General features: G+C 47.5%; 1 protein-coding gene and 1 long non-coding RNA gene across 2 annotated transcripts in view; both read left to right on the top strand.

Moving 5' to 3' along the window:
- LOC134984727 (zinc finger protein 271-like) overlaps positions 1-26,153 on the top strand; it is a 208,064-nt gene that overhangs the window by 168,759 nt on the left and 13,152 nt on the right. The gene's annotated exons all lie outside the window — the stretch shown is intronic.
- Positions 1,386-26,105, top strand: LOC134984728 (uncharacterized). The gene is made up of 3 exons (XR_010191773.1): positions 1,386-1,431; positions 23,351-23,519; positions 26,024-26,105. It is a non-coding gene; the product is annotated as an uncharacterized LOC134984728 (long non-coding RNA).

Below are 26,153 nucleotides of genomic sequence, written 5' to 3'. Positions count from 1 at the left end.
GGTGCATCGGATCAAGATCCTACTCTACACCCCTATGTCTATACTTGTGGAGCCCAGTGTACACCGCAGCAGAAAATAATAACAACAACAACAACAACAACAACAAGACACCACAGGATTCTCCCCCTGTATAATAATAACATGACACTACAGGCTACTCCCCCAGTATAATAATAATAATAATAAAAAGGACACCACAGGCTGCTCCCCCTGTATAATAATAAAAATAACAGGACACCAAAGGCTGCTTTTCCTGTATAAAAATAACAGGACACCACAGGATGATCCCGCTGTATAATAATAATAATAATAATAATAATAATACTAACCGCATGGACACCACAGGCTGCTCCCCCTGCATAATAACAGGACACAACAGGCTGCTCCACCTGTATAATAAAAATAACAGGACACTACAGGCTGCTCCCCCTGTTTAATAGTAATAACAGGACACCACAGGCTGCTCCCCCTGTATAATAACAACAACAACAGGACACGGTTGAGTCTATATCGGAGTGGCAGAAGGGGACTTGTGACGTACCTAGACACATCACCAGGGGGAGGAGCTCCGGCCGAACAGGGTACCCTAAAAGAACGCTCGCCACACTTCGGGCTCGCTTCGCTCGCCACCTGATTACTAAATGTAATACTATCCCGCTGGTCAAGCTCCTCCCCCTTGTGTCGTGACTCCTCCCCCAGACGGAAAAGGTCACTTAGCCCACTTGATTTTAGCATCTACCAACAGGACACCACAGTCTGCTCCCCCTGTATAATAATAATAATAACAACAGAACACCACAGGCTGCTCGTCCTGTATAATAATAATAATAATAATAACTGGACACCACAGGCTGCTCCTCCTGTATAATAACAATAACAGGACACCACAGGTTGCTCCCTCCGTATAATAATGATAATAACAGGACACCACAGGCTGCTCCCCCTGTATAGTAATAATAACAGGACACCACAGACTGCTCCTCCTGTGTAATAATAATAATAGGACACCACATGCTGCTCCCCCTGTATAGTAAGACGCCATTACCTGATCTCCACGGACACTGGGAGGCTGCAGCAGTCGATGAAAACTCACTTCCTGTATGTGGAACGCACAGTACGGAAGTAAGTTGGAACGCACAGGCAGGAAGTAGGGCATGATTGGCAAAGGCGGCTTTCTAGTTACTGGCCCCTCCCCTACTACTCCCCGCCCATAGCCCCGCCCTTTGCAATGACTTTTACCATACATGTCCTCAGTGCAGGAGGCCGGCGGCCATTTTCTTGTAGACCAGTCCGGCAGCAGCAATAGGTTCCCTGGCAGTGTAGTGACGTCAGGAGCGGCGGCCATTTCCCCTGGTCTGAGCTCCGCCTTCCTTCTATCATTCCCACAAGGCAGCAGGAGCAGAGAGCAGCCATTGCTGTGTCTGGCAGCAGGTAATGATATTATTATTATTATTCTATAGGCTGAGCAGCTCTGGTGTCAGGTTCTGTACTACAGGGGGAGCAGCCTCTGGTGCCTTGTTATAGTGCAGCTGGAGCAGCCTCTGGTGCTGCATTATCCCTGTACAGGTGGCTGACACTCTAGTGTCCTATTACTGTAATACAGGTGGCGCAGACCCCGGTGTTACCGTAATACAGGTGGCGCAGACCCCGCCGTTACCGTAATACAGGTGGCGCAGACCCCGCCGTTACCGTAATTCTATACACCTGACATTACAGGTGTTCTGTCCTTTGTCATTGTGCTGTACAGGGGGGGCGGCCTGTGTTGTCATAATATACAGGAGGAGCAGCCTGTGTTGTCATAGTATACAGGATGAGCAGCCTGTGTTGTCATAGTATACAGGGGTAGCATCCTGTGCTGTCATAATAGACAGGAGGAGCAGCCAGTGGTGTCCTATTATTATTATTATTATTATTATTATGCAGGGGGAGCAGCCAGTGGCATCCAGTTATTATTGTACAGGAGGAGCAGCCTGTGGTGTCCTGTTATTATAATACAAGGGAAGCATTATTTTTATTATTATACAGGGGGAGTAGCCTGTGGTGTGCAGTTGTTGTTGTTAATAATATTATTATTATTATTATTATTATTATTATTATTATTATTATACAGGTGAGCAGCCTGTGGTGTCCTGTTATTATTATTATTATTATTATTATACAGGAGGAGCAGCCTTTGTTGTCCTATTATTATTATAAAGAAGGAGTAGCTAGTGATGTCCACTTATTATTATTATTATACAGGGACAGCTGCATGTGGTGTCCTGTCATTATTATTATACAGGGGAAGCAGGCTGTGGTGTCCTGTTATTATCAGTATACAGTGGGAGCAGCCTGTGGTGTCCTGTTGTTGTTGTTATTGTTGTTATTATTATACAGAAGGGAGCAGCCTGTTCTGTCCTATTATTACTTTTATTATTATTATTATTATTTTGCAGAGGGAGCAGCCTGTGGTGTCATTTTATTATTACTATAAAGGGAGAGCAGAATGAGGTGTCCTGTTGTTGTTATTAGTATTATACAGAGGGAGCAGGTTTTTGTGTATGGGTATTATTATACAGGGACAGCAGCTTGTGTCCTGGTATTATTATTATTATTCATTGGGAGTGGTGGTGATGTCACAGTGACATCACTTATATCTATATTAATAATACAGACATGACGAGATGTGAGGGGGGTCTGGGAGTGTCACAGTGAAATCACATATAGCTATAGTAATAATACAGGGACATGACTGGGGAGGTGAGGGGTTCTGGGAGCGTCACAGTGACATCACTTTTATCTATAGTAATAATACAGGGACATGACTTGGGAGGTGAGGGGATCTGGGAGTGTTACAGGGACATCACTTATATCTATAGTAATAATACAGGGACATGACTGGGGAGGTGAGGGGATCTGGGCGTGTCACAGTGAAATCACGAATATCTATAGTAATAATACAGGGACATGACTGGTGAGGGGATGTTGGAATGACACAATGATTTCACTTATATCTACAGTAATAATACAGTGACATGACTGGGGAGATGAGGGGGTCTGGGAACATCACAGTTACATCACTTATATCTATAGTAATAATACAAGGACATGACTGGGAAGGTGAGGGGATCTGGGATTGTCACAGTGAAATCCCGAATATCTATAGTAATAATACAGGGACATGACTGGGGAGGTGAGAGGATCTGGGAGTGTCAAAGTGACATCACATTTCTTTTTCATCCACTAGGGGGCTCTGGTGTACTCTTGGGATATGGACGTTGCGATAGCAAGGATAGGCACATTTAAATATTTAAATGTGTAACCCACCTTCCCCTCCATACTCCCAAGATGCCTCAGTGTTTTTTGTGTCCTTCACCAGGGAAGGTTGCATCCTGGAGTAATTTCTGGGTTTACTATTAATTTTTCGAAAGATTTTTTCTTTCATCAATCACACTTCCCAGCTTATTAAGAAGCGTGGGTCCGGGAGTGTGTGCTGCTATTGTGCAGCAAAGGCTTGTTGGTGCTTAGACAGAGAAGACCCGCTATAGACCTTCATCAGCGGTAGCTGATTCAGCCATGGCTGCAGGAGCTGGACGGAGCTTAGAGAGAAGACCCGTTGGAGTCTCCACATTACACTGAGGTAAGGAGCGGGCGGTCAGCTTATGCCGCTCCATTGGGCCAGCTTGTTGCTGTGATAGTGGGGTAGTCAGATCCTTCTGCCGCCCCTCCGTGTGCGGGGAACGTGTTTTGCATGAGCTGCTTACTAAGGTATAGCTTTACTGGCTCAATCTCCCCCGCTTCCCGGCTCCCACCAGCGGTCAGACACATACTGCCACTGGGCACCTGTGTCTCTCCGCACCTGCCCGCTCCCCGGCACCCGGCAGCGCAGCTCCAAACAGCACTGCCGCTTGCCTCTACAATCTGCCCCTCTAGACAACTGGGAAGCGGCTTCCAGCAGAGGTCAAATAATGCTGCCGCTGGGCACCTGTCAGGCTACATCTCGTGGCTCCCAGCAGTGGACATATCACACTGCCGTTGCTGGGCGCCCATCACATCTACCCCGCTCTCCAGCTTCCACAAGCGCACAGACCACGGTGGGTAGCTGCTGCTTCTGCAGGTCACCGTCACTCAGAGCCGGTGCTTGGTATATAATGCGGGGGCGGGGGGGCATGGAAGAAGCTAGGCGCGGATTACTGCTTTAAGCATTGGGGGAGGTCATGGTGGTCCCTAGTTCAGCGGTTCCCCTAAATATAAGGGATGGTGGCCAGGGCTATAAGGGACAGAACATGCTATTAAGCATATGTTATTAGTGCTTTTGGGGGTGAATAGGTTTTACATCTAGGGTATAGTCAGTTGTCTATAGGGTATAGTCAGTTCACACAAATGTTACACACCTACTTCCTGCTTCTTCCTACAGCAATATGTCAGTCCTACAACACACGGCCACTGGAGGGGGCAGGGGTGTTTAGTAGGTGGCACAGTGACCATCATAGATTTCCTCTATAACACAGTGTGGTGCACACGGTATTATAGACACTACAGTTATTTTCACTGAGTTGTGCGGACGTTGTCTCACTGTATTATTGTCTGTCTGTCTGCATGACAATATGAGAAACAGCAGCTTGTCTGTGATAACTGTGAGAATGCCTGATTTGCAGTCAGAGTTGTCCTCTGCACAAAAAGACCGTGAGGCGGCTAAGTCTGATTCACGGGTAATACCGTGTGAGCAGCCAATGTGGGCTCAGGATGTTTCTAGAACTTTGCTGGGTTACAAAGTCCATGTATAGTTCAGTTTCTAAGAATGGTCATCGTTTGTCTCATAATCACATTCTGACGATTCAGTGCCACATCTGATATCTCAGCATTGGGTCAGGGGTCAGATAGTGAGGTCACTAATAGCCCGAGCTATGATGATCTCATTAGAGTGGTACGCCAGCTGCTAGGTTGCACTGAAACATAGGAGGTTTTATTGCTAGCAGACTATGGGTGACTGTGTGTTTTTCTTATTCATATCTCTTACTAAGCAGTTAATAGAAGCATGGCTAAATCCAGTTAAACACTTTTCTGGGACAACGCGATTTCTGTCTAAATATCTTTTCCCACAGGCTATGACAACTAAATCACCATCGGTGGAGTCTTCAGTTTCTAAACTTTCACTAAAATTGACTATTCCAGTCCCAGGTGCAGCTACGCTTAAAGACCCCTCGGAGAGTAAGCTGGAGGCCATGCTAAAGTCCATGTATACAGCAACAGGGGTGATGCTTACACCTGTTTGAGTTGGAGTTTGGGTTAACAAGGCTGTAGTTGCATGGGCGAAACAGCTCAGGTTAGGCCTACAACAGGGTTTTCCCTCAGACCAGCTTATATTTCTTACCGATCACATTTGTGAATTGGTTGAGTATTTAGGTACGGCCTCGTTGGATGTCGGACAAGTTTGTTCTCGGCTTGTGGCCCGACAGCCGCTGTGGTTGCGTTCTTGACAGGCCGAGGCAGAGTCAAAATGAGGAATAGGGGCGTTCCCTTCTACTGGTGTTATCTGGTCCTGAATAGGATAAATGGAACTCTCAGTCAACGGGAAAGGAAATACTCTGACCAGCGTTCAAATCTTTTAGACCTCAGTCCTTTTTTTTAGATAAGAATAATTTATTGTCACTGTACATGGACATTACATACAGTTCATGTCATATACACAGAAGGGAAGAAGCGATTCCTTAACATAGTGGTACAACATCTTAAGCACCTCTAACGTCTCCCCGATGGCAAGAGGGAAAAAACACATTACAGGGATGACCCCAATCTTCAATCATATTTGTTGCCTTTGACAGATTCCTCGCGGTGAGTACATCCGCCAACCTAGGCAAGGGTTGGCCGATGATCCTCTCTGCGGATTTAATCACTCTTTCCAAGGCAACAAGATCCGAACACTTGGCATTACCATACTACACCGTGATCGCGTAGGTCAGCAAGCTCTCAATAACACAGCGATTAAAGTTAACAAGAGATGATTGCTGCAGACCTGCTACTCGGAGCTTTCGTAAGAAAAAAAGATGCTACTGAGCCTTCCCGACCACAGACATGATATGCAAGGACCATGATAAATCCTCTGTGAACTTAATCCCCAAAAATGTCACATCGGTAACCCTTTCCACCTCCTCACCATTCAAAATCAGCAGACAGATGCTAATTTTTTTAGATTTCCTAAAATCTATCACAACCTCCTTGGTTTTCTTACTGTTTAATAACAGGTTGTTTTTAACCCCCCACTCAGCGAGTCTTCTGTCACGTCTAGCAAGGTTTGAGAATCCAGCAGCTGAGACTTGCCCAAGGAAGTGGTTGTCTGCAGATGAATAAGACGAGGGGGTTGGATGTAGTTCCTTCTCATGTACAAGGGGAAATGAGGAACGTAGGCGGGGCTAAGAGTCAGTGAGTTGTAGTTCTTGAGAATGAGGCTGAAGTAGGGAACTGTGGCTTGTGGACGATGACTAAAAGACATAGTTGTAGACAAAGAACTGCCGGTTGTGGTTTGAAAGACGAGACTGTAGATAATGAACTGTGGAACTGAATAGTAATAAAAGACGTGGCTAGAGACAAAGAACTGTGGACTGTGGATTGAAAGACGAGGTTGTAGATAATGAACTGTGGAACTGTGGACGGTAGTTTAAAGACGTGGATGGAGACAAAGATCTGCGGACTGTGGCTTGAAAGATGAGGCAGAAAGACAGAGGCCTTCCATGCCCAAAGGGTTTAACTGGACCAGGTTTTTCTGGAGCGCTTCCACAGGCAGCAGTAGGTTTGGAATGGCAGGGCTGCAGCAGCAACTGAGAACCGGCTAAGCAGGGTTAGGAGAAACCAGAACACGGCAAGAATTCTGGGAGCACAGGGTTAAAGCACCTACAACAGGGTTGTAACTTGAAGCACTGGCCTCCCTGTCATAAACCAGCCCCCTTTTATAAGGAGAACTCTCCCTGGATTGGCTGGAAGGAAACAGGAAGCCAAACTATGCCTCAGACTTGGTCTCCAACATGGCGGCGCCCAATAATGCAGACATCTCTGCATAGCCACACAGCTCACTGCCCCTTGTCTCCTAGCAATATTCCGGCAAGAGAGACCCGCTGCAGCGACATCCCGCTGCCATGAGCGAACCCCCTCACGCCGCTGCCCACGGACCCGCTGCGGCAGCCCTCCTCGGCTGCTGCCTATGAAGCCAGCCCCACGGCCCCAGCACACGAGTAAGACCTCGGGCGCTGACAGAACCCCCCCATTTGCGGGTGGACTCCGGACACCTATATGGTTTAGCTGGAAACTTGGCATGAAATGTCCGAAGAAGTCTTGGAGCATGGACATCTTCTGCTCCTACCCAAGACCTTTCCTCAAGTCCATATCCTTTCCAATCAACAAGGTACTGGATGCGACCATATCGTCTGCGGGAGTCGAAGATCTTGTGAATCTCAAATTCGTCTCTTTGTGCTGATGGGATCTTGGGAGATTTAGGTAGAGCAGCTCTAAATCGATTGAGAACCAATGGTTTTAAAATAGAAATATGAAACGCATTAGGGATTCTTAAAAGCGGAGGCAACTTCACCTTGTAAGCCACAGGATTTAATACTTTTTCAATTGGGTAGGGCCCAATAAATCTGGGAGCAAACTTTTTAGTAGGAATGTTCGACCTTAGGTTATGTGTGGAAACCCAAACCCGATCTCCCACCTTAAGACTTTTTACAGCTTTTTGCTTCAGATCTGCATAGGTCTTATACCTCTTGGATGTATTAAGCAGGGCCTTGTGGAGCTTTTGGATGATAACCATAATTTATGAAGAATGGAGAAGATTTTGTAGCAGAATGATAGAGATTGTTATGAGCAAATTCTGCAAATGGGAGAAAGTCCAGCCAGTTGTCTTGAGAGGAGGACATGAATAAACGTAGAAATGTCTCCAGGTCCTGGTTCACTCTCTCTGTTTGACCATCTGTTTGGGGATGATATCCTGAGGAGAAATTTAATTTCACACCGAGAGCAGAACATAGGGACCTCCAAAACTTGGCCACAAACTGAGGACCTCTATCAGATATGATTTCCTGCGGTAGACCATAGAGTCGGAAAATCTCTACTATGAATAATTTTGCCAACTGGGATGCTGATGGAAGACTAGCCAGGGGAACGAAGTGTGCCATTTTAGAGAACCGGTCAACTATGACCCACACGGTATTTCGTCTGCCAGACCATTAGTAATAAAGTCCATAGAAATATGCGTTCATGGTCTTTGTGGTACAGGTAACGGATGGAGTAACCCAGCTGGAGGACCTTTGGGACTTTTATGTTGGGCACACTTCGGACAAGCAGCCACGAATTCCTGAACATCAGTTCTGAGATGAGGCCACCAGTAGGAGCACTGAATAAATTTGAACGTTTTATGACCGCCCGCATGGCCCATGAAGGAGAAGTGAGCCCATGTAAGAAGTTTCTTGCGAAGATTTTGGTGCGACGAATATTTTCCCAGGATGAGGAAGTGGAGAAGTATTGGTTGTTGAGAAAGAGGTGGACTCCAAGATAAATTGCTCTTTTGAACGATCAGAGGGTTCTTCAGAACTTAGGGAACGAGATAACGCATCTGCTTTTTTGTTGAGGGAACCTGGTCGGTAACTAAGTTTAAAGTTAAAACGGGTAAAGAAGAGTGCCCATCTTGTTTGGCGTGGGTTCAAACATAGAGCAGATTGTAGATATAGGAGGTTCTTGTGATCTATGGTTACCGAGATTGGATGCTGAGCTCCCTCCAACAAATACCTCCACTCCTCGAAGGCTAACTTAATTGCTAGTAATTCTTGTTTCCCAATAGCGTAGTTCTGTTCAGCGGGAGAAAATCTTCGCGAGAAGAATGCACAGGGATGGACCTTCTTGTCCTCGAAGAGCTGGGACAATACTGCTCCTACTCCTACAGTGGAGGCATCAACCTCCACCAGGAATGGACGGCTGAGATCGGGTTGTCGAAGGACAGGGGCAGTCATGAAGGCTTCCTTTAAAGACAAAAAGTTTTCTAAAGCCTCCGGAGACCACTTGACCTGTTCTGCACCTTTCCTGGTTAATGCGGTAATGGGAGCTATGACAGAAGAATAATTCTGAATAAATCTTCGGTTGAAGTTAGCAAATCACAGAAAACGTTGAACCCCCTTAAGGGTAGCTGGAAGCGACCAATCCTGAATCGCCTGCACTTTAGCGGGGTCCATCGGTAACTTCTGTCCTGAGAGGATGTAACCGAGGAATGGAATCGTGGGTACTTCGAAGGTGCACTCCTCTAATTTACAGAATAATTGATTCCTCTGTAAACGAGTTAGAACCTCTTTGACTTGTTCTCGATGGGTCTTCAGATCCCTGGAAAAGATGAGGATGTCATCTAAATATACCACCAAGCAGTCATAGAGGAGATCTCTGAAAATTTTGTTAACAAATTCTTGAAAGATGTCTGGGGCATTACACAGGCTGAAAGGCATTACCAGGTATTCGTAATGCCCATCGTGGATATTAAATGCCGTCTTCCATTCGTCACCTGAGCGAATACGTATAAGATTGTAGGCCCCCCGTAAGTCCAATTTGGAGTAAACAGCTCCTTTAACACAGTCGAATAGTTCTGGAATTAGAGGCAACGGATATCTGTTCTTAATTGTTATGTCGTTGAGACCTCTATAGTCAATACAGGGCCGCAGATCCCCATCCTTCTTCTTGACAAAAAATACCCCGGCCAGAGAGGTGGAAGACCTGATGAACCCTTTATCCAAATTCTCCCGGATATACTTCAACATGGCCTGTGTCTCAGGGAGTGAGAGAGGATAGGTTCGACCTCGGGGAAAAGTTTTGCTTGGTACCAGATCAATGGGACAATCCCAAGTGCAATGCGGAGGCAAGGTGTCCACCCCATGCTTACTGAAAACATCTTGAAAGGCCTGGTATTCCACAGGAAGGCTGGAAGAACAGAGGGGTCTTTCTGAGGGCAAACAATTCTGGAAGCAGTTTCATCCCCAAGAGAGAACATCCATGGTCGGCCTGTGTATGTGGGGATTGTGTTTTATTAACCACGGAAATCCTAGGATCAGTTCGTGAGAGGCTTAAGGAATTACAAGAAAATAGATATTTTCTGAATGAAGAACTCGACCTAAAACTTGAGAGGGATAGAACGAAAGGATATGATTCCCTCGGTAATATGACTTCCATCCACCAAAGTAATTGAAATGGTACGATCCAAACGGACAGTTGGTATTCCTGATCATTTAACCAGAGCTGAGGTAATGAAGCTTTCAGCAGCTCCGGAGTCAAGTAGTGCAGGGATGAGTAGAGAGGAAGAAGGGAGCTCCAGGTGAGTTAACAAGACAGACTCTTTCTTGGCAAGTAATTCCGAGAATTCTCCTAGCTTGACCTCTCCAGCACAGGCTAGGAGCGGGCGTTTCCTGGTCGTTGACTGCAGGATTTAAGGAAATGATCTGACGCACCACAATACAGGCATAGGTTCCCTTGTCGCCGTCTCTGACGTTCTTCGTTGGAGAGACGGGAACGATTGATCTGCATGGGTTGTTCGGTAGTTGGTGATGATGATCTTGGCGGAAGAACGACTCGAGGCTTGGGATGATCAGACCGCGATCTCTCCATACAGCGTTCTCTGTACCTCAGGTCTAATTTATTACATAAGGAAATCAATTTATCCAACTTATCTGGAACGTCCTGAGTTGCAGGTCATCTTTGATCTTTTCGGAGAGACCGCTCCAGAAAGCTGCAACGAGAGCCTCCTCATTCCAGTACAGTTCTGAGGAGAGAGTACGAAACTGGATCATGTGCTGACTAACCGTACATGTGCCCTGACGCAGGCGCAGGATCTCTAATGAGGCGGCAGAAGTCCTGCCCGGTTCATCGAAGATTCTTCTAAAGGTTGCTACGAACTCTGAATAGTTAGACAGGATGGGATCTGTCTTCTCCCACAAAGGTTAGACCCATTCCAATGCTTGCCCAGTAAGCAAAGAAATTATATAGGCTACCTTGGTTCGTGCTGATGGAAAGTTGGCCGACTGTAGTTCGAGCTGGATTTCGCACTGGTTGAGAAACCCACGGCATTGTTTTGGATTCTCATTGAACTTACTGGGTGATGGCAAATGTAACCGTGGAAGTGATACTGGTACAGGCAGAAGCGGGACCGGAGGTGCTAATGTGGGAGCAGCCGTCGATACTTGAGGGGCCGTCATGGCAACACAGAGAGAATCGAGACGTTCGGACACATTCTGCATGAACTGCACATTTTGAGATTGTGTGGCCTCCTGCTTACTAAAGCGAGACCAGATATCTGCAGTTCTATCCCCTCCTGAGGCCTGATCACCCTTCGTATTTATTGGGCCAATGCTTACTGTCACGTTTAGCAAGGTTTGAGAATCCGGCGCCTGAGACTTGCCCAAGGAAGTGGTTGTCTGCAGATGAATAAGACGAATAAGAGGGGGTTGGATGTAGTTCCTTCTCATGGGACAAGGGGAAATGAGGAACGTAGGCGGGGCTAAGACTCAGTGAGTTGTAGTTCTTGAGAATGAGGCTGAAGTAGGGAACTGTGGCTTGTGGACGATGACTTAAAAACTTAGTTGTAGACAAAGAACTGCGGGTTGTGGTTTGAAAGATGAGACTGTAGATAATTAACTATGATACTTTGGTGATAAAAGATGTGGCTGGAGACAAAGAACGGTGGACTGTGACTTGAAAGACGAGCTTGTAGATAATGAACTGTGGATAGTGGTTCAAAGCCGTAGCTGGAGACAAAGATCTGTGGACTGTGGCTTGAAAGATGAGTCAGAAAGACAGAGGCCGTCCGTGCCCAAAGGATTTAACTGGACTGGGTTTTCCTGGAGCGCTTCCACAGGCAGCAGTAGGTTAGGAACGGCAGGGCTGCAGCATCAACTGAGAACCGGCTAAGCAGGGTTAGGAGAAACCAGAACACAGCAAGAATTCTGGGAGCACAGGGCTAAAGCACCTACAACAGGGTTGTAACTTGAAGCACTGGCCTCCCTGTCATAAACCAGCCCCCTTTTGTAAGGAGAACTCTCCCTGGATTGGCTGGAAGGAAACAGGAAGCCAAGCTGTGCCTCTGACTTGGTCTCCAACATGGTGTTGACCAGTAATGCAGACATCTCTGCATAACCTCACAGCTCACTGCCCCTGGTCTCCTAGCAACATATCGGCAAGAGAGACCCACTGCAGCGGCGTCCCGCCGCCACGAGCGAACCCCCTCACCGCCGCTACCACTGCCCACGGACCTGGTGCGGCAGCCCTCCTCTGCTGCTGCCCACAAGCCACCTGTGAAGCCGGCCCCAGCACATGGGTAAGACCTCGGGCGCTGATTTCTTCTCACTTCCTCTCTTTAACCACTCTCATCTCCACCGGTTATCAAACCCACCAGAATGGTATCATCCACAAACTTAATCACAGAGATTGTCTCCAAATTAGACTCACAGTCAGAGGTTTACAGGGAATATAAGAAGGGACTTAAAACACACCCCTGCGGAACTCCTACACTTAACACCAGTTCAGAAGACAGGTCAGAGCCCAGTCAAGAAATCCAACAGCCAATGACATATGGCTGCATCATATCCGATCCGCAAAAGCTTTTTTACTAACACCGCCGGCACTACCGTGTTAAAGGCGGAACTATAATCCACAAATAACAATCTAGCATAGGTGTCTCTATTTTCAAGATGACAAAGTACTCTACTAAGCACCATAAGAGCTGCGTCCTCAGTTGATCTGTTCGACCGATAGGCAAACTGATTAGGGTCAAATCCCAATGGATGGACCAAAACAATTCTCTCAAAACATTTCATAATCAATGAAGTGAGAGCAATCGGCCTATAGTCGTTCAGACCAATGACCGACGCAGACTTAGGAATTGGAACAATTATTGAAGTTTTGAAGCACCGTGGAACAGTGCATTGACTCAGGGAAAAGTTTTAAATCTTTGTAAAAATGCCTGCCAACTGCTCAGCACATGCCCCTAATACTCTGCCTGAAATACAATCCGGGCCAGGAGCCTTCCTTACGTTCGTTCTGGTGACACAATCCCTAACCTCAACTTCAGTCAGGGTCAAAAAACTATCTGAATGGAATCTAAAAGAGTTACCTGTAGAAGAGTCAACCTCTTCAAAACGTGCATAAAAGTGATTTAGCTCAGCAGACGAAGGACCGCCCATCCTGACAGAAGTAGAACTTTTATAATCAGAGATGTATTTAATTCCTCTCCACATTGTTCTTGCATCACCCGATTCTTTAAAATGGTTTTCAATCTTACTCGAGTAAGCTTCCTTAGCAAGACGAATACCCTTTTTTAAATTATATAATTATATAAGCTAATTTGTCTTTTACTCTAAACGCCCTATCCCTAGCTCTCAATAAGGTACGAACCTCACTGTTCATCCAAGGTTTGTCATTTGGGAAGGTACAAGCTAACTTCCTCTTAGTAACACTTTCTATGCAACAATTACTATACAATGACACCATTGATGCCCAACGATCGTTATCAACACCTAAATCCCCAGTAGCCTCCTCAATAAACTGATCCCAATCAATACACTGAAAGCAACCCTGCAAACTTAATAAAGCTCCCTCTGGCCAGACCTCAACTTCCTTAGTAATTGGTTGATCCCTCCCTAATACCGACAAATACCTGGGAATTAACCAGAGTGTTGAGTGATCGGACTGCCCAACGTGACGACACAAAAGACATTTGTATGCATGCTCAACATTAGGGGTGGGGTGGGCTAGAGGAACAACCATGCAGAGGGACGTGGTTTTCAACAAACCACAAACCGTCGTCAGGACACAAAGGCCGTTGACAAGCCAGTGGCATGACGTGCTCCCAGCCCATCTTGGCTCTTCAGTTGTGGGAGCACACCTTCAGACGTTTCACTTCGCGTGGTTTCAGACATCACAGACGGGTGGATCGGCAATTTTGTTTTCAAAGGTTTCAAAATTTAGTTTGATTGTCTACCACCGATGCGGTTTTTCAAGACGGGTCTGCCTGTGTCAGCAAACAAGTGAGCAGGTCTGCAGGCCACTATTCAGTCTCTCGTACATTCAGCAGTTTTGGTTCAGGTTTCAGTACACCAACAAGGTTTTATTCCAATCTTTTTGTAGTGCCAAAGCCGGATGGCTCGGTCACACCGATATGGAACCTAAGGGGGTTCAATCGGTACGTCACTTACTACACATTCAAGATGGAATCCCTACGGTCAGTGATTGCAGGTTTAGGACCACAGCAATTCATGATTTTGCGGGATCTCAAGGATGCATACTTACACATTCCAATTTGGCCACCGCATCAGGCGTACTTAAGTTTGCAGTTCAACAAGCGCCTCGGTATTCACAAAGATGATGTCTGTGATGATAGTTCATCTCAGATCCCTGGGAGTGATAATCGTTCCATACTTAGATGACCTTCTCATCAAGGCTTCATCTCAACAAATACTTCATAAACATGCCTTACTGTTGTACAGTCTACTAGTTCAGTACGGATGGATTGTCAACTTTAAAAAAAAAATCGAGTCGCTTCCTGTGTCAAAGAATTCCATTTTAGGAATGATTCTGATTACGGTGGATCAAGGCATTTATCTTCCACAACATTAAGTACATGCTATTCATCATCTAGTACTGCCAGTGCTCAAACCATGGACAGTCTCTGTGCATTTGTGCATTCGACTGTTAAGACAGATGGGGGCATCTTTCAAAACACTCCAGTTCGGAAGATTTCACTCATGTCCCGTTCAACTGGATCTTCTCGCATAGTGATCCGGCTCTTGTCTACAAACTCATCAGATGGTGCGCTTGTCTCCAGGGCCAGAGTATCAATACTCTTGTGGCTCCACATACACAATCTCACTGCGGGAAAAAGGTTTGGAGTCTGGAATTGGATAATTCTGATGACGGACGCAAGTCTCAAAGGTTGGGGAGCAGTGGTCCAACATTGTCAGTTTCAGGGTCTATGTTCAGACCGAGACAGATTACCGTCAATCAGCGTCCTGGAACTCAGGGCAATTTACAACGCTCTGCGTCAGGCAGTTCACTTGCTCCTGTCTCAGACTGTTCAGGTTCAGACGGACAACGCGACGGAAGTCGCATACATCAACAAACCAGGAGGGACTCAAAGTCGCATGGCCATGCAAGAAATTGCTCGAATCCTCAATTGGGCCAAACATCACCATGTGATATTGTTGGCGGTCTTCATTCCGGGAGTGCACAACTGGGAGGCAGATTGTCTCAGTCATCAAGATTTTCCTCCAGAAGATGTTCCAGATGTTAGTCCAGCGCTGGAGTTACCCAAAGATGGATCTAATGGCTTCTCGCCATAATCATCAGACAGTTACGTGGCCATACAGCCTAGTGTATCTATTTCTGTTTCCGCTGCTTCCTCGGTTGCTAAAGCGGATCAAACGAGAGTCCACGACTGTCATACTAGTGGCGCCTCGTTGGCCTCGGAGAGTGTGGTTCTTGAATCTCCATGGTCTACTCGCAGACGATCCCTGGCTGATTCCGCTACGTCCAGACCTACTACAGCAGGGGTCGTTCCTTTACCCTGATTTAGCGTGGCTGCTTTTTACGGGGTGGCTGTTGAGACCACTCTCAAGACGAGAGGGCATTCCACAGTTGGTTATACCAACCACGTTACGTGCTAGGAAGCCAGTTTCAGCAGCTCATTATCACAGGATTTGGCGAGTGGTTGGTGTGAAGCTAGGATGTTTCTGACATATTCTTTCAAGTTATCCCATCTTTTGCTCTTTTTACAGACGGGGTTAGATGGAGGACTGCGTTTAGCGACACTAACGGTGCAGGTCTCTGCCTTGTCAGTTTTCTTTCAAAGGTGTTTGGCTCTTTGCCAACAGTTCACAATTTTCTGCAAGGTGTCCTCAGTATAACCTCCCCTCACACCACCTACGGCTCCATGGACGTGAATATAATTTTGCATGGTTTTGCAGTCACGTTTTGAACCCTTGCAACATGTGGATGTTAAGTTTAGAACTTGGAAAACCTTGTTTCTCCTAGCCTTAGCTTCGGCAGGGTGTGTTGCACAATTGGGTGCCTTGTCATGCAAGCCACTGTATCTGGTATTTCATACTGACAGACCGGACCTTTGGACAAATCCCGCTTTTCTACCGCAGGTTGTATCTTCTTTCACATCAATCAACCAATCGTAGTTCCTGTTTTTCAGAAAATTCAGGTACTCCGGCTACTTTGGATGTGGTACGCACACTCCGCGTTTATGTAGCCCGAACATTAAAAGTACGTATATCGGATACTTTGTTCTCTATGATGAAGTCAAGATAGGTTGGGCAGCTTCCAAACAGACCTTGGCCAGATGTTAGGCGCCGGGGCCGGCTCGTCGGTGCTGCCCGGCGCCTAGCAACCAGGGACGCCGTACGCGAACAGCCGCCGGCTCCCTGGCAACGCTGGACGCCGGGCGCGCTGAGCCGCACGGACCCTAGCAACGGGGACGCCACTGGCGGACCGAGTTCCCCGTTGCTAGGCTTTAAGGGTTAATGTTTTCTCCTGCTCTCTGGCCGGGCAGCAAGGCAGCTGCATGGCATTTATTCTAATCAGCCTTTTGGCAGCTGATTGGAGGACTCCTTGTTTAATACACTCCCAGGGCTTCTCACAGACGCCGGTAATAGCTTCCTGCATGCTGTCTTTGTTTGCTGAGAGTCTGTTCCAGTCTTGCTGTATCCGGTCATTCCAGTATTGGAAGCTCTGAACTCGGAAGTTTGTCATCTAATTCCTGGAGTCCTGACTAATCACCTTATAACATCCAGTGGTGTTCGTGAGTCACGGCCTTGCCGTGTGTTGCGGCTTGTCCGCTTTATTATTTATTATTTATGTTTTGGTGCATTTTGCGGAGGGTTCCGCTTCCACAGGTCCACTCTGGTATCCGGCGGTGCCGGGTAGGAGTATTGGACAAGTGGATTTTGGTTGTTCTTTTCCCTGGCGGGTTTCCGCACATACTTTAGGTTTTGTCAGTTAGCTTGTAGCCCCTGGCCTGGTTGTTTAGTCAGAGGGCCCCTTGTTATCACCATGTCTCGGATTTCCCTTTGTCTCCCATTAAGACCTGAGGGGGCATCGGAGTTGGGCAGACTTAATCCGCCCTTCAAACGCGGCTGCCATGAGCTCAAGCAACCATAGTCTCGCAGGGGATTTCTGACAGCACGGGCGAGACAACGGAGTTAGGGCGCCAGGGGCTATTTTCTATTCCCGCTCCCATAACCAGCATTCCCTTCCAGTACTCTGACCATTGCCATGAGATCTCCTCCGGTCAGGAGTACTGGAATCATAACATTATTACCGGCCAAACCAAAACCTAAAATTAAACTGGGTTTAATTTTTTCCTTATTCAGTTTTGTAAGAGTTATCGGCCTCATGAATCCCACAGGCTTAGGGCCAAATCCTGGTCAGCTCCTAGTCAGCCAGATTCAAGAACTTACTCAGATGTTTCAGGATCTTTCCCTTCGGGTGAAGTCGCAGGAAGATCTTTTACGAACTTCCCCGAGGGTAGTCCCTGAACCAAAAATGCACTTGCCTGACCGTTTTTCTGGTGATAGGAAGGAGTTTTTTAATTTTAAAGAATCCTGTAAACGTTATTTTCGGTTAAGACCGATCTCCTCAGGTACTGAATCTCAGCGGGTCGGAATTATTATTTCTTTGCTCCAGCGAGATCCTCAGACCTGGGCATTCGGTTTAAAAGTAGAGGATCCGGCGTTGTCATCAGTAGATGCCTTTTTTGGGTCTTTAGGGCTTTTGTATGATGACCCTGATAGAGAGGCATCCGCTGAGAGTCAGTTACGCACTCTCAGACAGGGTAGAAATCCTGCAGAAGTTTTTTGTACAGAGTTTCGCCGTTGGTCGAACGACTGTGGCTAGAATGACCCAGCCCTGCGCAGTCAGTTTCGCCTCGGCTTATCAGAGTCTATAAAAGACAGTCTCCTTCAGTATCCCGCTCCTGAGACTCTCGATAAACTCATGGAGCTTTCTATTAAGATTGATCGTCGTCTCAGAGAGCGGAGGGCTGAAAAAGGAGCACCTGTCAGGTCTACTCCATGTGTATTTTCCATTCCTGAGGACGTAGAGAAGCCCATGCAGATGGGTCTCTCCCGGCTGTCTCCAGAAGAAAGAGCCAGAAGGCAAAACTCTGGTCTTTGTTTGTACTGTGGGGGTAAGGGACATTTTGCCCGTAATTGTCCGATCAAGTCAGGAAAACGCCTCGACCAAGTGAATTGTGAGGGGGTTCACTTTGGTCTGCAGCTTATCTCCTCGAAGAACTCCCTTTTAGTCCCAGCTAAAGTTTCCTTTGGCAGCCTCTGTTCCTCGGTGTCGGCTTTTGTTGACAGTGGAGCTGCAGGGAACTTTATGGACTTAACGTGGGCCAAGGCCTTAGGTATTCCTCAGTTAGCCTTGGGTAGGTGTATCACCATGCATGGTTTAGATGGGAGTCCCTTGTCCAATGGGGTTATTTCCCTCTGTACACCCCCTGTACTACTTACGGTAGGAGCTCTTCATTCCGAAAAGATCGAGTTTTTCCTTACCCATTCCCCAGCAGTTCCAGTGGTTCTGGGTCACCCTTGGCTGGCCTTTCATAATCCCACCATTGATTGGCAGTCGGGGGAGATTTCACAATGGGGTACCATCTGTAATAAGGAATGTATTACGTTTCCCGTCAGAATAGCTGCTGCCATTCCCGAACTCATTCCCGTTGAATACCAGGACTTTGTTGATGTGTTTTCCAAGGGCAATGCGGACATTCTGCCTCCCCATCGGCCTTATGATTGTGCTATTGAGCTAATTCCTGGTGCCACATTGCCAAAGGGAAGGTTATATGCATTATCCGGGCCAGAAACTGCGGCCATGAATGAGTATGTTAAGGAGAGCCTAGGGAAAGGATTTATCAGGCCATCTAAATCCCCTTTAAGTGCAGGCTTCTTCTTTGTGGAGAAAAAAGACGGATCACTCAGACCTTGCATTGACTTTAGAGCCCTGAATAAGATCTCAGTTAAAAATACTTACCCTCTGCCGCTGATTTCTGTCCTCTTTGATCAGCTGCGTTCGGCTGTGATTTTTTCTAAAATTGACCTGAGGGGAGCGTATAACCTCATCCGAATCAAGTCGGGAGATGAGTGGAAGACGGCTTTCAGTACTCAGTCGGGTCACTACGAGTATCTGGTGATGCCGTTCGGCTTGTCTAACGCTCCGGCAGTATTCCAGGATCTCATTAACTATGTGCTCCGTGATTTTCTAGGAAGATTCGTGGTCGTTTACTTAGACGACATCCTGATCTATTCTGAATCAATTGAACAACATGTTACCCAGGTGCGTCAGGTTCTTCAAAAATTACGTGAAAATCATCTATATGCCAAGCTGGAGAAGTGTGAGTTTCATGTCACGGAGGTATCTTTTTTAGGGTACATTATTTCCCCTCGGGGATTCTGCATGGAACCTAAGAAGCTCCAAGCCATCCTTAGCTGGGCGCAACCCACCAACTTAAAAGCAATTCAGCGCTTTTTAGGGTTTGCGAATTATTATAGAAGATTTATTCATTCTTTTTCCGACCTGGGTGCTCCCATTGTTGCACTGACTAAGAAGGGAGCGGATCCTACCAACTGGTCACATGAAGCCGAGTTATCCTTTCAGGCCTTGAAACAAGCTTTTGTCTCAGCTCCAGTCCTCAGACATCCCAACCCAGAATTGCCCTTCATTGTTGAGGTTGATGCCTCGGAGGTTGGAGTGGGGGCTATCCTATCTCAGAAGGATCCGGACACTCTGGAACTACATCCTTGTGCCTTTTATGTCCAGGAAATTCTCATCCGCTGAATCCAACTACGATGTTGGTAACCGGGAGTTACTGGCTATTAAATGGGCTATCGAGGAGTGGAGGCATTGGCTTGAGGGAGCAACACATACCATTTCAGTATTGACTAACCATAAGAATCTGCAATACATCGAATCAGCTAAGCGGCTGAATGCCCGGCAGGCTCGTTGGGCTTTGTTCTTTACTCGTTTCAAATTTATTATAACTTTCAGGCCAGGTTCCAAGAATACCAAGGCAGATGCTCTGTCACGCAGTTTTCTTCCGGTTCATGATAACAGTCCTGTTACTCCCATACTTCCATCTTCAGTCATTTGGGCAGGCCTCACACAAGATTTATTTACCCAGTTAAAACAGCTTCAACACCAAGCTCCTGGAAATACTCCTGCTGGTCGTCTTTACGTCCCCGAGTTCTTGAGAGCTACTGTTTTGACTGAGTTCCATGATAACAAAGTTTCCGGGCATCCGGGGATCTCTAAGACATTGGAGTTAGTCTCCCGCTCAGTATGGTGGCCTGGTCTTTCTAAAGACGTTAAGGAGTTTGTTTCTTCATGTCAGGTTTGTGCACAGCATAAGGTTCCCCGTTCCTTGCCTATCGGGCAACTTATGCCCTTGAATGTCCCTCTCAGGCCATGGTCTCATATTTCCATGGATTTTGTGGTGGACCTTCCCCTTTCAGCTGGATGCAGAGTCATTTAGGTGGTAGTAGACCGTTTTAGCAAGATGGCTCATTTCATTGCCCTTCCCCGACTGCCATCTGCCCAAGGATTGGCAGTGTTGTTTCTCCGCCATGTTTTCAGACTTCATGGGTTGCCCACTGATATTGTTTCTGATCGGGGTCCACAATTCATTGCACAATTCTGGAAGTGTTTCTGTGCTTCATTAAAGATGAGATTATCATTAACATCTGGTTACCACCCACAGTCCAACGGGCAAACCGAGCGAGTTAACCAATCATTGAAACAGTATTTGCGTTTGTATTCAGCTAAACTCCAGAATGATTGGTCCGAGTTTCTTCCATTGGCGGAGCTTGCTTACAATAATTCTTGTCATTCCTCCACCAACGTGTCTCCATTCTTTTCAGTTTTTGGTTTTCACCCCAGAGCTAATTCTTTTTTTCAACATTCCTCAGTTTCCTCGCTAACCTTAACCTCCCATCTCAGAGCCATTTGGAAAAAAGTGCACCTTGCTCTCAGAAAAGCGGCCTTTCGAGAGAAAATATTTTCTGACCGGCTCCGACGTCCTTGCAGTTTTAAGGTGGGAGTTAGGGTATGGTTGTCGACTCGTAACATTAGACTTCGACAATCTTCAGCTAGGTTGGGACCCAAATTTATTGGACCATTTCATATCATTAAAAAAGTTAACCCAGTTGCTTTCCGGTTACGTTTACCAAAATCTCTTCGGATTGGTAATACGTTTCATTGCTCCCTGTTGAAGCCATACATTTCTTCCAATAAATTTCCTCGGAAGATCTCTCAGGGAAGATCTCCAGTGGATGTACAGGGGCAACAGGAGTTCCTGGTGGAGAAGGTTCTCGATTCCAAGTTGTCCAGGGGCCGGCTCTATTTTCTGGTTCACTGGAGAGGTTATGGTCCAGAGGAAAGGTCCTGGGTCCTGGATAAGGATCTTCATGCCCCAAGGCTCAAGAGGGCATTTTTTCGGTAGTTTCCTTGGAAGCCTGGCTTTAGGGGTTCCTTGACCCCTCCTCAAGGGGGGGTACTGTTAGGCGCCGGGGTCCGCTCGTCGGTGCGTCCCGGCGCCTAGCAACCAGGGACGCCGTACGCGAACAGCCGCCGGCTCCCTGGCAACGCTGGACGCCGGGCGCGCTGAGCCGCACGGACCCTAGCAACGGGGACGCCACTGGCGGACCGTGTTCCCCCGTTGCTAGGCTTTAAGGGTTAATGTTTTCTCCTGCTCTCTGGCCGGGCAGCAAGGCAGCTGCACAGCATTTATTCTAATCAGCCTTTTGGCAGCTGATTGGAGGACTCCTTGTTTAATACACTCCCAGGGCTTCTCACAGACGCCGGTAATAGCTTCCTGCATGCTGTCTTTGTTTGCTGAGAGTCTGTTCCAGTCTTGCTGTATCCGGTCATTCCAGTATTGGAAGCTCTGAACTCGGAAGTTTGTCATCTAATTCCTGGAGTCCTGACTAATCACCTTATAACATCCAGTGGTGTTCGTGAGTCACGGCCTTGCCGTGTGTTGCGGCTTGTCCGCTTTATTATTTATTATTTATGTTTTGGTGCATTTTGCGGAGGGTTCCGCTTCCACAGGTCCACTCTGGTATCCGGCGGTGCCGGGTAGGAGTATTGGACAAGTGGATTTTGGTTGTTCTTTTCCCTGGCGGGTTTCCGCACATACTTTAGGTTTTGTCAGTTAGCTTGTAGCCCCTGGCCTGGTTGTTTAGTCAGAGGGCCCCTTGTTATCACCCTGTCTCGGATTTCCCTTTGTCTCCCATTAAGACCTGAGGGGGCATCGGAGTTGGGCAGACTTAATTCGCCCTTCAAACGCGGCTGCCATGGGCTCAAGCAACCATAGTCTCGCAGGGGATTTCTGACAGCACGGGCGAGACAACGGAGTTAGGGCGCCAGGGGCTATTTTCTATTCCCGCTCCCATAACCAGCATTCCCTTCCAGTACTCTGACCATTGCCATGAGATCTCCTCCGGTCAGGAGTACTGGAATCATAACACCAGATAGATTAACCTGACCATTCATCAGGTGCACTTTCATGCTAGTCTAACACCGACTGCATCTGTTTTAGCACATTCCACGCGTTCTGTGGGAATGTCATGGGCAGCAGGTCGTGGAGCTTCTACGGCGCAACCTTGCTGTGCAGTTACATGGCCATTAGTGCACACATTTGTGCGCTTTTACAAGTTTGATAATTCTGTGGCATCAGCTTCTAGCTTTGGCCGTCTAGTGTTACAGGTGCCAAACCGCTGTCCCGCCGAAGGGGGAAACTTTTGTACGTCCCAAGGGTACTCCAGTGACCCCTAGTGGATGAAAAAGAAAACAAGATTTTGGTACTTGCCAGATAAATCCTTTTCTTTGCACCCACAGGAGGCACTGGACGCCCACCCAGAGCAGTTTCTCCTGGCTGGTGGTAAGTTCAATAGTTCTTATGGTAACACAATTTCACTGACTTATTTAAATGTAAGGTGATTGTTATCTATTGTTGTGTCACCTTTGTCCGTTATGTTATAATGTTATATGTAATTCTCCATTGTTCGTCCTCTCTGTCGCTCCTATTCGGCTCAGCAAAAAAACACTAAGACATCTTGGGAGTATAGAAGGGGAAGGAGGGTTACACATTTACATTTTTAAATGTGCCTATCCCTGCTATCGCACCGTCCATATCCCAAGAGTACTCCAGTGCTCCCTGTGGATTCAAAGAAAATAATTTATCTGGTAAGTACCAAAATCCTATTATCTTCTCTAATAATACAGAGACATGACTGTGGAGGTGAGGGGATTTGGGCGTATTTACAGTGATATTTATGTCTCTTCCATTTCACAGAGGTGTGAAGAAGACATCTGGTGTGTGTGAGACACCCAGCAGCCATCCCCGTGTGTCAGGAGGACTGAGCAGGTCCCAGAGCCCCATCACGGTGCCTCCACCTCACTCACTGATACATGAGAGACACAGTGACCAGAAGATCCAGGAACTCACCAACAAGATCATTCAGGTGCTGACTGGAGAGGTGACTGCTGGGAATGGGACATTATACAGTAACACCGGGGGACGTGTCTGGGTGATGACTGGAGAGGTGACTGCTGGGAATGGGACGTTATACAGTAACACCTGGGGATGTGTTTGGGTGATGACTGGAGAGGTGACTGCTGGGAATGGGGCATTATACAGTAACACCGGGGGACGTGTCTGGGTGATGACTGAAGAGGTGACTGCTGGGAATGGGTCATTATACAGTAACACCCGGGGGATGTGTCTGGGTGATGATTGGAGAGGTGACTGCTGGGAATGGGACATTATACAGTAACACCAGGGGACGTGTCTGGATGATGACTGGAGAGGTGACTGCTGGGAATGGGGCATTATACAGTAACACCAGGGGATGTGTCTGGGTGATGACTGGAGAGGTGACTGCTGGGAATGGGTCATTATACAGTAACACTAGGGGACGTATCTGGGTGATGACTGGAGAGGTGACTGCTGGGAATGGGGCATTATACAGTAACACCAGGGGACGTGTCTGGGTGATGACTGGAGAGGTGACTGCTGGGAATGGGGCATTATACAGTAACACCAGGGGATGTGTCTGGGTGATGACTGGATAGGTGACTGCTGGGAATGGGATATTATACAGTAACACCAGGGGATGTGTCTGGGTGGTGACTGGAGAGGTGACTGCTGGGAATGGGACATTATACAGTAACACCAGGGGATGTGTCTGGGTGATGGCTGGAGAGGTGACTGCTGGGAATGGGACATTATACAGTAACACCAGGGGACGTGTCTGGGTGATGACTGGAGGGGTGACTGCTGGGTAATGGGGCATTATACAGTAACACCAGGGGATGTGTCTGGGAGATGACTGGAGAGGTGACTGCTGGGAATGGGACGTTATACAGTAACACCAGGGATGTGTCTGGGTGATGACTGGATAAGTGACTGCTGGGAATGGGACATTATACAGTAACACCAGGGGACGTGTCTGGGTGATGACTGGAGAGGTGACTGCTGGGAATGGGGCATTATACAGTAACACCAGGGGATGTGTCTGGGTGATGACTGGAGAGATGACTGCTGGGAATGGGACATTGTAAAGTAACACCAGGGGATGTGTCTGGATGATGACTGGAGAGGTGACTGCTGGGAATGGGACATTATACAGTAACACCAGTGGACGTGTCTGGGTGAGGACTGGAGAGGTGACTGCTGGGAATGGGTCATTATAAAGTAACACCGTAGGACATGTCTGGGTGATGACTGGAGAGGTGGCTGTTGGGAATGGGACATTATACAGTAACACCATGGGACGTGTCTGGGTGATGACTGGAGAGGTGGCTGCTGGGAATGGGACATTATACAGTAACACCAGGGGACATGTCCAGGTGATGACTGGAGAGGTGATTGCTGGGAATGGGACATTATACAGTAACACCAGGGAATGTGTCTGGGTGATGACTGGAGAGGTGACTGCTGGGAATGGGGCATTATACAGTAACACCAGGGGATGTGTCTGGGTGATGACTGGAGAGGTGACTGCTGGGAATGGGACATTATACAGTAACGCCTGGGGACGTGTCTGGATGATGACTGGAGAGGTGACTGCTGGGAATGTGACATTATACAGTAACACCAGGGGAAGTGCCTGGATGATGACTGGAGAGGTGACTGCTGGGAATGGGACATTATACAGTAACACCAGGAGACGTGTTTGGGTGATGGCTGGAGAGGTGACTGCTGGGAATGGGACATTATACAGTAACACCAGGGGACGTGTCTGGGTGATGAATGGAGAGGTGACTGCTGGGAATGGGACATTATACAATAACACCAGGGGACGTGTCCTGGTTATGACTGGAGTGGTGACAGCTGGGAATGGGGCATTATACAGTAACACCAGGGAACGTGTCTGGGTGGTGACTGCCGGGAATGGGACATTATACAGTAACGCCAGGGAATATGTCTGGGTGATGACTGGATAGGTGACTGCTGGGAAGGGGACATTATACAGTAACACCAGGGGACATGTCTGGGTGATGACTGGAGAGGTGACTGCTTGGAATGGGACATTATACAGTAACACTATGGGATGTGACTGGGTGATGACTGGAAAGGTGACTTCTGGGAATGGGACATTATACAGTAACACCAGGGGACTTTTCCTGGTTATGACTGGAGAGGTGACTGCTGGGAATGGGGCATTATACAGTAACACCAGGGGACGTGTCTGGGTGATGACTGGAGAGGTGACTGCCGGGAATGAGACATTATACAGTAACACCAGGGGACGTGTCTGGGTGATGACTGGAGAGGTGACTGCTGGGAATGGGACATTATACAGTAACACCAGGGGTTGTGTCTGGGTGATGACTGGAGAGGTGACTGCTGGGAATGGGGCATTATACAGTAACACCAGGGGATGTGTCTGGGTGATGACCGTATCACTGTTTGTGTCCAGTGTCTATAAGGTGTCAGGATGTCACGGTCTATGTCTCCATGCAGGACGGGCAGTATATAGAGGAACACATGGGTCTGTACAAGGACATGATGATGGAGAATCACCGGCCCCTCACATCACTAGGTAAGAGGAGACTGTCATGTATTGTACAGGGGAGAGCAGGTATGGGGCACT

The sequence above is a fragment of the Pseudophryne corroboree genome, assembly GCF_028390025.1.
Source record: "Pseudophryne corroboree isolate aPseCor3 chromosome 3 unlocalized genomic scaffold, aPseCor3.hap2 SUPER_3_unloc_78, whole genome shotgun sequence".
NCBI lineage: Eukaryota > Metazoa > Chordata > Amphibia > Anura > Myobatrachidae > Pseudophryne > Pseudophryne corroboree.
The sequence above is the reverse complement of the archived record's forward strand: the minus strand, read 5'-3'. Positions and strand labels throughout refer to the sequence as shown.